This window comes from Lissotriton helveticus, chromosome 3_1, assembly GCF_964261635.1.
Source record: "Lissotriton helveticus chromosome 3_1, aLisHel1.1, whole genome shotgun sequence".
In the NCBI taxonomy this organism is placed as follows: Eukaryota; Metazoa; Chordata; class Amphibia; order Caudata; family Salamandridae; genus Lissotriton; species Lissotriton helveticus.
In genome coordinates this window covers 1,950,400,434-1,950,415,355 of record NC_136061.1, presented here as the reverse complement: position 1 = coordinate 1,950,415,355, position 14,922 = coordinate 1,950,400,434, and positions in this window count along the sequence as shown.

Genomic DNA, 14,922 nt, shown 5'->3' with positions numbered 1-14,922 from the left:
AGCGTGCACTACTGCTGCTGCACATGCTGCACTAAATATGTGTGGGTATGTGAGTGTTTGAGAAGGAGAGACAGTTAATGTGCACTGCAGCGGTTCTTTGTGTTCATGAAGCGTGCACTACTGCTGCTCACATGCTGCACTAAATATGTGTGGGTATGTGAGTGTTTGAGAAGGAGAGACAGTTAATGTGCACTGCAGCAGTTCTTTGTGTTCATGAAGCGTCCACTACTGCTGCTGCACATGCTGCACTAAATATGTGTGGGTAAGTGAGTGTTTGAGAAGGAGAGACAGTTAGTGTGCACTGCAGCAGTTCTTTGTGTTCATGAAGCGTGCACTACTGCTGCTCACATGCTGCACTAAATATGTGTGGGTATGTGAGTGTTTGAGAAGGAGAGACAGTTAGTGTGCACTGCAGCAGTTCTTTGTGTTCATGAAGCGTGCACTACTGCTGCTCACATGCTGCACTAAATATGTGTGGGTATGTGAGTGTTTGAGAATGAGAGACAGTTAGTGTGCACTGCAGCAGTTCTTTGTGTTCATGAAGCGTGCACTACTGCTGCTGCACATGCTGCACTAAATATGTGTGGGTATGTGAGTGTTTGAGAAGGAGAGACAGTTAATGTGCACTGCAGCAGTTCTTTGTGTTCATGAAGCGTGCACTACTGCTGCTGCACATGCTGCACTAAATATGTGTGGGTAAGTGAGTGTTTGAGAAGGACAGACATTTAGTGTGCACTGCAGCAGTTCTTTGTGTTTATGAAGCGTGCACTACTGCTGCTGCACATGCTGCACTAAATATGTGTGGGTATGTGAGTGTTTGAGAAGGAGAGACAGTTAATGTGCACTGCAGCAGTTCTTTGTGTTCATGAAGCGTGCACTACTGCTGCTCACATGCTGCACTAAATATGTGTGGGTATGTGAGTGTTTGAGAGGGAGAGACAGTTAGTGTGCACTGCAGCAGTTCTTTGTGTTCATGAAGCGTGCACTACTGCTGCTGCACATGCTGTACTGAATATGTGTGGGTATGTGAGTGTTTGAGAATGAGAGACAGTTAGTGTTCACTGCAGCAGTTCTTTGTGTTCATGAAGCGTGCACTACTGCTGCTGCACATGCTGTAGTAAATATGTGTGGGTATGTGAGTGTTTGAGAAGGAGAGACAGAGAGACAGTTAATGTGCACTGCAGCAGTTATGTGTGTTCAGGAAGCGTGCACTACTGCTGCTGTACATGCTGTAGTAAATATGTGTGGGTATGTGAGTGTTTGAGAATGAGAGACAGTTAACATGCACTGCAGCAGTTCTTTGTGTTCATGAAGCGTGCACTACTGCTGCTCACATGCTGCACTAAATATGTGTGGGTATGTGAGTGTTTGAGAAGGAGAGACAGTTAATGTGCACTGCAGCAGTTCTTTGTGTTCATGAAGCGTGCACTACTGCTGCTGCACATGCTGCACTAAATATGTGTGGGTAAGTGAGTGTTTGAGAAGGAGAGACAGTTAGTGTGCACTGCAGCAGTTCTTTGTGTTCATGAAGCATGCACTACTGCTGCTCACATGCTGCACTAAATATGTGTGGGTATGTGAGTGTTTGAGAAGGAGAGACAGTTAGTGTGCACTGCAGCAGTTCTTTGTGTTCATGAAGCGTGCACTACTGCTGCTCACATGCTGCACTAAATATGTGTGGGTATGTGAGTGTTTGAGAAGGAGAGACAGTTAGTGTGCACTGCAGCAGTTCTTTGTGTTCATGAAGCGTGCACTACTGCTGCTGCACATGCTGCACTAAATATGTGTGGGTATGTGAGTGTTTGAGAAGGAGAGACAGTTAATGTGCACTGCAGCAGTTCTTTGTGTTCATGAAGCGTGCACTACTGCTGCTGCACATGCTGCTCTAAATATGTGTGGGTAAGTGAGTGTTTGAGAAGGAGAGACATTTAGTGTGCACTGCAGCAGTTCTTTGTGTTTATGAAGCGTGCACTACTGCTGCTGCACATGCTGCACTAAATATGTGTGGGTATGTGAGTGTTTGAGAAGGAGAGACAGTTAATGTGCACTGCAGCAGTTCTTTGTGTTCATGAAGCCTGCACTACTGCTGCTCACATGCTGCACTAAATATGTGTGGGTGTGTGAGTGTTTGAGAGGGAGAGACAGTTAGTGTTCACTGCAGCAGTTCTTTGTGTTCATGAAGCGTGCACTACTGCTGCTGCACATGCTGTACTGAATATGTGTGGGTATGTGAGTGTTTGAGAATGAGAGACAGTTAGTGTTCACTGCAGCAGTTCTTTGTGTTCATGAAGCGTGCACTACTGCTGCTGCACATGCTGTAGTAAATATGTGTGGGTATGTGAGTGTTTGAGAAGGAGAGACAGAGAGACAGTTAATGTGCACTGCAGCAGTTATGTGAGTTCAGGAAGCGTGCACTACTGCTGCTGTACATGCTGTAGTAAATATGTGTGGGTATGTGAGTGTTTGAGAATGAGAGACAGTTAACATGCACTGCAGCAGTTCTTTGTGTTCATGAAGCGTGCACTACTGCTGCTGCACATGCTGCACTAAATATGTGTGGGTATGTGAGTGTTTGAGAATGAGAGACGGTTAGTGTGCACTGCAGCAGTTATGTGTGTTCAGGAAGCGTGCACTACTGCTGCTGCACATGCTGTACTAAATATGTGCGGGTATGTGAGTGTTTGAGTAGGAGAGACAGTTAGTGTGCACTGCAGCAGTTCTTTGTGTTCATGAAGCGTGCACTACTGCTGCTGCACATGCTGCACTAAATATTTGTGGGTATGTGAGTGTTTGAGAAGGAGAGACAGTTAATGTGTTCTGCAGCAGTTATTTGTGTTCATGAAGCTTGCACTGCAGCTGCCTATGCTTTACCAGTGCTGTCATGTAGTGAAGCTTGGCAACATCTATTCACTAAAAGAAGAAATGCAATGTGCTTTTCCATGCTTGCTATCAATGTGCACAAATACACAAAAGGATAAATCACAAATGTAAGTAAAAGTACATGCAGAGATTTGCATACCCGCCTGAATGCATCTTTATGTTTTTTCAAACATTTCTAGTAGTAGGCCTGGAGAGCTGCACTACATGCAGGCTTAGAGGAACACTACTGGGAATGTCAAGTGACAGTTGCAGGAGGCTCCTGTTCCCATTTGAGTTTATTTCAGCGCAGAGGTATGGCGCCCACTGTGCAAATGCACATTTTATTCTCTACAGTGAAAACATTGTTTCCCTTGGAGAAAGCCCAAATCTGAGGGTCACCGAGTTTGCCTTCCCATCCTGAGAGGGGAAATACTGCAGCTCATGGCTGGAGTAAGGTTCTGACTATTTCCAGGGTGGGAAGGGCTTGGACCCGAGTTTGAAAATGCCCATAAACATACATTTGTTTGAGTGTTCACAAGCACTGGGGTATCCACACTCAGTAACACCCACCTCCCACCCCTTGAATGGGATTTACTTCTAGAATGCTCTCCGCAATCGTGGAAGAAAAATGAGTGGTGGTAAGTGCATTTACTCCCGCCTAAAGCCACTTCTTGAATTCCTGGTAGTCGAAAATAAGGTATTTCGTCCGTAAAGGTGGGGTTACTGCCGACCTTCGTGAAGAGGCACCAGTGTTTTTGCTGTTTGAACATTTTGCTCTTCTGTCTGCTCTGCTTCGCTCTTCTTCCCGAAGCTATTTCTCTGTCTACCTAATATTTGATTAATTTCTATTCCTGGAACGCAGTTCTTTTGAACCTTCAAACCCAGTCCCATGCTCGGCAGCCCAGGCCTCGTTTGACAAATCTTTTTTGTACACCGCGAGGGCATTAAAGCAACTCACTTTCCGCACCCGGGCTTGGCCCTGCCTTCCAGTCACAGATCTGAGTAGGCCTGACGCAAGCGGGCCCGGAAAGGCCCGGGCGCTTCCCTCCCATGCAGAGAGCGGGCCTGTCCCCCTGCGAGCGGCCTGTCAAGTCCGATTCCGGAGTGACAGCCGCCCTTGGCCACATCAAACGGCGCCGGAGGTTTCTGTTGAGGGCTGTTTGTTGATGTTTAGCTGATGAAGTGATATTACATGGCATTTCCAGCTCTCAATCCCATTAATGGACAGAACTACCTAATGGTGCTCATTAAAGGAACTGCCCGGGGTGTCAGAAACTGGGCTGACAAGCCGGGCCATGTGCGGCGGAGGAGGATTTGGGCCAAAAAAAGGGGGAAGGAAGTGTCTGAAAATATCTTACCCCCTTATTTCTGCAGGTGGAAGCGGAGCCCCCATAAAAGGTCGTGCGAAGGACCCCTTTTCCGCAACCTAATTGAGCAGAAAGGCAGCGTAGGCCGCTGGGTCTCGCTTGAGGCTCTGGGTTTAAGCGAGTCTAACGCTCTGCGTTTCAAAGTCCAGCGTCAATGTCACATGGTGAACTGGCTCATGAACACGGGCGTGGCTGTCGATTGCACGGCAGGTGCAGTGGCACCGGGGATCGGCGGCTTGAGGAGCCACACTTGGGCTGAGCTGATGGTGCCAATTAGATTGCCAGAACCAAAATATCTTAAAGATGTTGTTTAAAACATTTTGGGGCCTATTATGATGTCGGACGGTAAGCCTCTGACAGACATGGTTGTGGTTTACAATCCGACCGTCAAAGTACAATGTCGGTGGTCAGAGTGTAAACCAGCCGGTCAACATGACTGGCTTCCGATGGGCTCAAGGAACCCGTTGGCCTCAAGGAGCCCGTCGGTCAATCAGAAACCTCTCCATAATCCCTTACGGACGGCATTTCTGCAGTCGCGATTATGATGTTGGTTTCCAACAGCCTTTCCATGTCGGTCTGTCTGACATGGAAAGGCTGTCAGAGAGCAACTTTGGGGGCCCTAAGCAGGGCCTCCGTCTCCACAGACCCTCCGGTTGTAGGTCTTGGGGCATCTATCTAGGGTGACCAACCGTCCGTAAATTTCACGGACAGTCCGTAATTTCGGCCGTCTGTCCGTTGTCCGTGAAGGATTCTTTAACGGACGCCATTTGTCCGTCATTTTAACAGGGCACCGGTTGCCTCACCCTAAACCCGGCATAGCTTGCACCCACCTCCCTTCTTCACTCCGATGCTGCACCAAATCTCCTCAGATACTTAGCAGCATTGGAGCGTCACAGCGGGATGGCAACCCTCACACCTCCAGGCCTTGATGACCTGTTAAGAGGTGCTTCGAAGGTGACTGAGAGGGAGGGGCTGCAGGTTCAGGAGCAGGGGCATCCATTCAGATGCAAACAGCCCTGAATGCGCCATGTCTCTGCTATTTAGAGGGGGGCTCACACATTCCATTTCTACCCAGGGCCCCAGACATCCTAGACTCGGCCAGATTACACCCCTGATTACACCGAGGCAGCATGTGCTTCTCTTCACCGAGCTTAATTACTGTCACTAAATTGTAAGCAAACCTCGGTTCTTCAAACATGCAGTCTATAATGTAATACAATAAAGAAATGGCACAATCACACCCACACTGATTAACAAAGTATGGAGGACAATCAGCTCAATCAGTTCTCTTAGAGTATCTCCTGTAAGTACTGTACATCACAGTGGGGGATGGCATTTTGGACAGAGAGCCTGTCTTCTCGTTGTCTTGTGCAGGAGAGGGCGAGGAGCCCAAGATGATACTAGAATACTGCATGCCCACCCCTGTGCCCACCCTGGTGGATCCTGTTCCCTCCCCTGTGATGGCTCCTGCCCTCCCCTCAGTGATGGCTCCTGTCCCCCCATGTGGTGGCTCCAGTCCACCCCCCGCCTGTGATGGCTCCTGTCCCCGCATGTTGTGGCTCCAGTCCACCCCCGCCTGTGATGACTCTTGTCCCCCCCCCTGTGGTGGATCGTGTCTCCGCCATGGGTTGCTTCTGTCCCAGTACTGGAACGGCCCCTGCAGCGAGGGTGAAGTTCTTGATGGGCCTCTTCTCAAAAGGGCTCAGCTCAAAATTAATATGGAAAGGTGGGCGAGTAAGTAAGTGAAAGGATGGGTGAATGGCTGGATGAATTTGTGAAAGAGTGAATGGATGAATGAAAGATTGAATAAATGGATAATGAGAGAGGATGGATGGATTGATGAGTGAGGGGAAGGATGGGGAGAAAATGTAAATAGCTGGATGTATGGGTGGAAGGGTAGCTGGATGATGGATGAGGGGAAGGATGATGGATGAGGAGAAGGATGGATGGATGGAGGGGAAGGATGGATGGATGAGGGGAAGGATAAATGGATGGGATGGATGGATGGGTGAGGGGAAGGATGGATGATGAGGGGAAGGATGGTTGGATGAGGGGAAGGATGGATGGATGAGGGGATGGATGGATGAGGGGAAGGAAGGATGGATGGATGGACGAGGGGATGGATGGAGGGGAAGGATGGATGGATGAGTGTGTGAAAGGATGGATGGATGGATGATGAGGGGAAGGATGGATGGATTGATGGATGGATGATGAGGGGTGGGTGAAAGGATGGATGATGAGGGGAAGGGTGGATGGATGGATGATGAGGGGAAGGGTGGATGGATGGATGATGAGGGGGTGGGTGAAAGGATGGATGGATGGATGATGAGGGAATGGATGGTAGATGAGGGGGTGGGTGAAAGCATGGATGGATGATGAGGGGAAGGATGGATGGATGATGAGGGGAAGGATGGATGGATGATGAGTGGGTGGGTAGAAGGATGGATGGATGGATGATGAGGGAAAAGGATGGATGGATGATGAGGGAAAAGGATGGATGGATGATGAGGGGAAGGATGGATGGATGATGAGGGGAAGGACGGATGGATGATGAGGGGAAGGACGGATGGATGGATGGATGATGGGTGGGTGAAAGGATGGATGGATGGAGAGTGGGTGGGTGAAAGGATGGATGGATGATGAGTGGGTGGGTGAAAGGATGGATGGATGGATGAGTGGGTGGGTGGATGGTGGGTGGGTGAAAGGATGGATCTGTGGATTGGATGGTGGGTGGGTGAAAGGATGGATGAGTGGGTGGGTGGATGGTGGGTGAGTGGATGGTTGTGTGGATGATGGGTGGGTAGGTGGATGAGTGAAATTATGGATGGATTGATGGATTGATAAGTGCAAGGGTGAATGAATGGACATATGAGTGAAAGGGTGGATGTAAGGATGGATGAGCGAGTGAAAGGGAGGGTAGATGGACAGAAGGATGAATAGATGTGTGAAGGAGTGAAATGATAGATGGATGAATGTAAGGGTCAATGGATGGATTCATGAGTGGATGAGTAGATGGATGGATGGGTGGGTGGATGGATGGATGGAAGGAAGGATGGCTAAGTGAAAGGGTCGATGGAGAGAGAAAGGGAGGATGGATGGATGACTAAAAGAGTGGATGGGTGGAAGGATTAGTAAGTGAAATGATGGCTGGATTGGTGAAAGGGTAAATGGCTGAATGGATGAGTGAATGGATGGATGGGATGAAGAGTGGATGGATAAGTGTACAGATGGATAGGGTGAAAGGGTGGATGGATGGATAATGGAGGATGAGTGAAAGGATGGATGAGGGGATGGATGAAGGGATGGATGAGTGAAAAGATAGATGGAAGGATACATGATGGATAGGTTTGCAAATGGTTGGATATGTTTGGAAATGGCTGGGCTTACCTATATACTATTGCGCGACCTCTGATGTGTCTGTAAAACATACCTATTGTCCTGAAGTTTTGTCCTGAATTTTGACCTCCTGTCCTGAATTTGTGTCCTGAATTTTGACCCTTTGTCCTGAATTTTTACACTCACCGTCCTGAATTTGCACAAATGCCAGTTGGTCACCCTAATGGTGCCCCTTGTAAATCCCTGCACCGTGCTGCAGGCACCGTGAGGTTCCTGCCACACGGTGCAGGGATTTACAGAAACTCCCATGTGCTGCAGCTGATTTTCAATCGCCGCAAAAGCATGATGCGGTCGCATCGTAATAGCGGTGTTGGGACTGCCGACCAGAGGTCGGTCGGTTTCGCAACAGCAGAGATGACGGTCGAAGGCAACCCAGACCGACATCATAATGAGGCCTATTTTATCTTCATCATTGAAAGTGTTATGATAAGTAATTATGCAAAATCAACTCTCAGGTCCATCCAAGAACGTTAAGTAAAAACTCACTTTTTTCTATCTTGGTTGAAAGACTGGAAAAACTACACATTTTCCACTATTTAATTAAAATTTCTGCATCCAATGGGAAGAGGCTGGAAACTACTAGAACATTTGGAACACAAATAAAACATACAATAAAAAACTTCTTCATTTATTTAGTTACTCTGCAGCAATTACATGTCTTAAGAAAACTTCAAATCACAAGCACCAGAAGAAAGTTTTGTTAATCGATTCGACAAGGGAGAAAGGAGGAAAAGAGATGAACGTTTCAGTAATCATTTCAACAAGGAGGAAAAGTTGTTATGCAAAATAATGGGCATAAAATGACAGGAAAAAAAGAATTAGCAAAGCCAATAAGTCTTGCCTGAATTTAAAGTTCTGAATAGAACAATCAACAATCCTTACGAACTGAAAAAAAACAACAAAGCAAAAATAAACTTGCCTTGTGCATATAATGCATCTTTAGGATAAAGACATTAATGTATGATTATAGAGCATACTTTTATGATGAAAATTGTCCATCATGCATTAATGATAAAAAGGAAATGGCCAATAAAATGAGGTGAGAGGGAAGTATTTTCTTGGGTGGTGCCAACACTCATGCTAGACAAGTTTAATGAATTGATAACAATCGTTCGTGCAGACAACTGTGCTATCAAACACGACCTGAATAAAAACAAAGCAGAACATTATTGCTTCCTCTATAGAATGCATATATGGCATAAAGAATGTAATGTATGAATGATTCAGTAAACGTCAGTCATGTAAAATAGTCGTTCATGCTTTGCAAAGTGAGCATTCAATAAGAGGCGGAATAATAAAGCGAACAACCAGTAAGATTATTGTTAGAGGGAGATACTCCTGTGAGTGGAGCCAAAAGCTCTCTCTATAATTATGTTAAAGAAATGTTAACAATAGGTATGGCAGGCAGCTGTGCTGTCACCAAAACAATAAAGACCCACTCCCTCGGCGTACGACCAAATCAGTGACTAGAGGGGGGGTGTTTCAAACGTCCTACTCCCTACCACTCTCTTACCAATATTGTAAGAGACAATATGCACTGTTCTCCGCCAATGTATAAAAACCTGTTCTCCAGGGCAACACACCAGAACCAACACATAAGGTGTACCCGAATCCCGGGATTTACCACTGTATCCACACCCAACGTTGGACACTGCTCTTGTTAGAGCAAAAAATGTGAAAGACGCAAGTGACACCTCACGGAAACACCACCGTCGGGGTAACTGGTATCAAATTTCCAGACAGGCCCCTGTCTCATCATCGGTTGTCACATGCGTCTTAAAGAAAAATAAGATGAAAGGAAAGAAGTGTCCAAAACAACAAACATATATAGTGACAAACTAGTGAAGGTGCAGAAATATCTGCTAGTGACCAACACATATAAACAAAGTGAAAATAAAGTAACAAAGTGCATAAAAACACACACCCAATCAACCGTCCCTTACCCAACTTTATTCATAGGGCGGAGATGGTGTGCTTGTATAAAAAAGGGGGGCTGGTAGTTAATCATATCTACCACAACCTCCTGCCAGTGCCGACATGTTTCACTGCTATGTTATATTAAAGCAGTTTCTTCAGGGCTGCACTCTGGGAATGTCACTTCACTGTCTTGGACACTAGTTCTATAGTGTGCTGTGCTGTCACGCCATAACCAAACATGTATTGTTCGTTTTATAGACCTATTGGATATGCCAATGCTTTTAGCCAAATCTATCCACCATTGTCAAAAAAGTGTGATGACACAGGCACTGTTGTTGGGGAAGATGCTCTTGGGGAAGAGCTAGAAAACACATGCACTCTCGCGTAGTGCTTAACGTGACAAGACATGAGGTGGAGCTGGGAAACACATTCACTCTCAGTGGGTGCTTAGCCAAAAAGAAACAAATAGTTCCTGAAAACTGAATGGTGGGAGGAAATATGCGGCCAGACAAAAGAATGGTAAAGAGGCTGTGCTCCAGGGGTTGAACTAAGATAAGAAGAGGAAGGCATGGTACAGAATAAGAAGCAAGCAAAGTGGTAATACAGCCAACCAATAGTAAGCACCAGGTTGGCTCTAAGCCCTCTGTAAATTTCTGGTAAGCTTACAAAAGGTCTTTCACAACCAGACAGCTTGAGCTGTATAGTAAGCAAGACCTAAAAAGAAGGGGAATGAAAACAGTTGATTATGATTTGTATGTCTCTTTGGAAAAGTAAGATTTCCAAGCTTTTTGGAAAGATGTTAAGGTTTCTATTAATTTCAGAGACGGATCCAGGAAATTCTAGTAGTGGGCCCCTTTTGCTTTGATGGTCTTCTCACCATACTTTTTACCTTGTATTTGTAAGTGGGTAATCAAATTTGCATTGCCGGATCTGAGGTCGAAGCTTTGGGTGTAGAGAGGGTTCCAAACTTGGGGTACCTGCAACCATCTTCTCAAACTGATTGAAACCTGGACTCAGACGTTTGAATCTTATCCTTTGTTCCACTGGAAATCATGGTTGGAGTTATGTAGTCAAGTTTTATCATATTGAGACAGAGTCTTGCTGCTTGGCTTTGTATTCTTTGGAAATTTTGCAAGTCCTTTTTTGGGGCCGTTATCTAGTTTACTTGGCAATAGTCCAGCCAAGACAGGACTCTTATGAGCTCATTGTTGTGGTCCAGATGTAATAAAGAAAGAAACTTTCTCAACAGTATGAGCAGGAAAGTAGTGATCTTTGCCTTCGCACTAATTTGTTCACTGAATGAGAGATCAGCCACACTAATCCAACAAGTTTTTTTTACAGATGGTACTGGCATTGAGGTAGTTCTGAGTTCCTTAGCCAATATTCCTTAGGCCATTTTATTTGGTGCTATGGAAACTCAGTGGTTACACGTTTGCTATATGCCTGTCACAGTAAGGTATGGGGGTGGTACTGGCTGCAAATGTACATACGTATGGTGCATTGTTAATTTTTTCAATATATTGGAAACACATTTTCTAGGGTCAGCTCCATGTTCCCAGTGGTATTTTGGCCTCTTCTATCTGAACAGATTTAAGTAAATTCTCATGTATCTCTATCATTGAGGGAGCTTCACTGTGCTATTACCACAGTCAAAATATCGAGTTGAAAATTTCGACCTACCAAAATATCGTGTTTAAAATTTCGAAGGTACAGAATATCGATGTCAAGAATATCGTAGGACAGAATATCGACCCTGAGGTAAGTAATATCGAATTCATTTATATTGATGTAAGTAATATCGAAGTTAGTAATATCGATAACATATATATCGATGTAACTAATTTCGATGTTATTAATATCAATATTTGTATTATTTTCTAGATTTTTATTATGTATGTGTTATATGTTTTTTTTTAAGTATTTAAATTAATTTATATTATATGTGTATTATTTTTATATATTAATAAATTTATTTTTAAGTAAATTATATGTTTTAGTACCGGAGCGGGTTGTGGGTCTATAGGGGAATAGGGTGGGAAGTAATTTAATTGTAATAATTAATTGGTAATTCATTATTTTAATTGATAAATTAATTATTTAATTGGTAATTAATGTTAATTTTTATTAAATGTTATGTTTTAGTACCAGAGTGGGTTGTGGGTTTATAGGGGAATAGGGTGGGAAGTAATTTAATTGTAATTATTAATTGGCAATTAATTATTTTATTTGATAAATTAATTATTTAATTGGTAATTCATTTAAATTTTTATTAAATGTTATGTTTCCGTACCAGAGCGGGTTGTGGGTTTATAGGGGAATAGGGTGGGAAGTAATTTAATTGCAATTAATTATTTTTTTTATTTAATTATTAATTGGCAATTAATTATTTTAATTGATAAATTAATTATTTAATTGGTAATTAATGTTATTATTAATAAATGTTATGTTTTAGTACCAGAGTGGGTTGTGGGTTTATAGGGGAATAGGGTGGGAAGTAATTTAATTGTAATTATTAATTGGCAATTAATTATTTTATTTGATAAATTAATTATTTAATTGGTAATTCATTTTAATTTTTATTAAATGTTATGTTTCCGTACCAGAGCGGGTTGTGGGTTTATAGGGGAATAGGGTGGGAAGTAATTTAATTGTAATTAATTAATTTTTTTATTTAATTATTAATTGGCAATTAATTATTTTAATTGATAAATTAATTATTTAATTGGTAATTAATGTTATTATTAATAAATGTTATGTTTTAGTACAAGAGTGGGTTGTGGGTTTATAGGGGAATAGGGTGGGAAGTAATTTAATAGTAATTATTAATTGGCAATTAATTATTTTATTTGATAAATTAATTATTTAATTGGCAATTAATGTTAATTTTTATTAAATGTTATGTTTTAGTACCAGAGCGGGTTGTGGGTTTATAGGGGAATAGTGTGGGAAGTAATTTAATTGTAAATAATGACAATTTTTTATGTGTAATATATTTTGTAAATATTTATTAATTGGCATTCCCTACTGTTGAACCCTTTGGAGTTGGAATAGTAATTTTTCTCCCTACGCTATCCAACGCTTTCCCTACTGTTGCACCCTCTGGCGTTGGAATAGTAATTTTTACCCATATGCTATCCAACGCTTTCCCTACTGTTCCACTCACTAGAGTTGGAATAGTAATTTTTACCCATACGCTATCCAACGCTTTCCCTACTGTTCCACTAACTGGAGTGGGAATAGTAATTTTTACCCACCCGTTATCCAACGTTTTCCCTACTGTTGCACTCTCTGGAGTGGGAATAATAATTGTTACTCTTACGCTATCCAATGTTTTTCCTAATGTTGCACTCATTGGAGTGGGAATAGTCATTTTTACATACCCGCTATCCAACGCTTTCCCTACTGTTCCACTCACTGGAGTTGGAATAGTAATTTTTACCCACCCGCTATCCAACGTTTTCTCTACTGTTGCACTCTCTGGAGTGGGAATAGTAATTTTTACTTTTACGCTATCCAACGCTTTCCCTAATGTTGCACTCTCTGGAGTGGGAATAGTAATTTTTCCCCCTACGCTATCCAATGTTTTCCCTACTGTTGCACCCTCTGGAGTTGGAATAGTAATTTTCCCACCTACGCTATCCAACGCTTTCAATACTGTTGCACCCTTTGGAGTTGGAACATTATTTTTTACCCATACGCTATCCAATGCTTTCCCTACTTTTCCACTCACTGGAGTTGGAATAGTAATTTTTATCCTTACGCTATCCAACGCTTTCCCTAATGTTGCACTCTCTGGAGTGGGAATAGTAATTTTTCCCCCTACGCTATCCAATGTTTTCCCTACTGTTGCACCCTCTGGAGTTGGAATAGTAATTTTCCCACCTACGCTATCCAACGCTTTCAATACTGTTGCACCCTTTGGAGTTGGAATATTATTTTTTACCCATACGCTATCCAATGCTTTCCCTACTGTTCCACTCACTGGAGTTGGAATAGTAATTTTTACCCTTACGCTATCCAACGTTTTCCCTACTGTTGCACCCTCTGGAGTTGGAATAGTAATTAGCCAATCTACGCTATCCAACGCTTTCCATACTGTTGCACCCTTTGGAGTTGGCAAAGTAATTTTTACTCTTACGCTAACCAACGTTTTCCCTAATGTTGCACTCATTGGAGTGGGAATAGTCATTTGTACATACCCGCTATCCAACGCTTTCCCTACTGTTCCACTCACTGGAGTTGGAATAGTAATTGTTACCCACCCGCTATCCAACGTTTTCCCTACTGTTGCACTCTCTGGAGTGGGAATAGTAATTTTTACTCTTACGCTATCCAACGCTTTCCCTAATGTTGCACTCATTGGAGTGGGATTAGTCATCTTTACATACCCGCTATCCAATGCTTTCTCTACTGTTCCACTCACTGGAGTTGGAATAGTAATTTTTACCCACTCGCTATCCAATGCTTTCCCTACTGTTGCACTCTCTGGAGTGGGAATAGTAATTTTTACTCTTACGCTATCCAACGCTTTCACTAATGTTGTACTCATTGGAGTGGGAATAGTCATTTTTACATACCCGCGATCCAACGCTTTCCCTACTGTTGCACTCACTGGAGTTGGAATAGTAATTTTTACACTTACGCTATCCAGCGCTTTATCTACTGTTGCACCCTCTGGAGTTTGAATAGTAATTTTTACCCTTATGCTATTCAATATTATTTATATTTATTTATGTATTTAAGATGTTACATAATGTTGTATTTAATTAATTTTAAAAATATTGAAAGTATATTTAATTGTTGTTAACCTCTCACCACCTTGCTACAAGCATCCAATGTACACTTTCACATGTACGCCGATGACACCCAACTATATCTCAAATTACAATCCCCCAAAGACATTTTGCTCCTGAACTCAACGATCAGAAGCACCCAATCCTGTCTTGCCGATAATCATCTCAAACTCAATGCTTTGAAAACAGAGTTCCTTCTGATCTCACCTCCCGCGAAGATCGCTACCACTTAAATTTGGCTTAAACACCTAACTGCACTCAATGTCCAACCCACCATCGTGGACTCAGCAAAATCTTTAGGCATAACACTCGACACCAATCTCAACATGCAGCAACATATCAGCAAGGCAACTAAGGGAGCGAACTACCAAATCAATACCCTGAGGAAACTTAAACCCTTCCTCCCAGCCAAAGACTTCCAAACTGCAGTACAAGCACTAGTCATCCCTCGAATAGAATACGGCAGCACCGCCCTCTGCGGTCTCCCCCTAACTACTACTGCACCCCTAAGAGCTTCTCTAAACGCTGTCGCGAGACTCATCACTGGGTCAAAAAAACACTCGCATATTTCCCCTGACCTGAAATCCCTG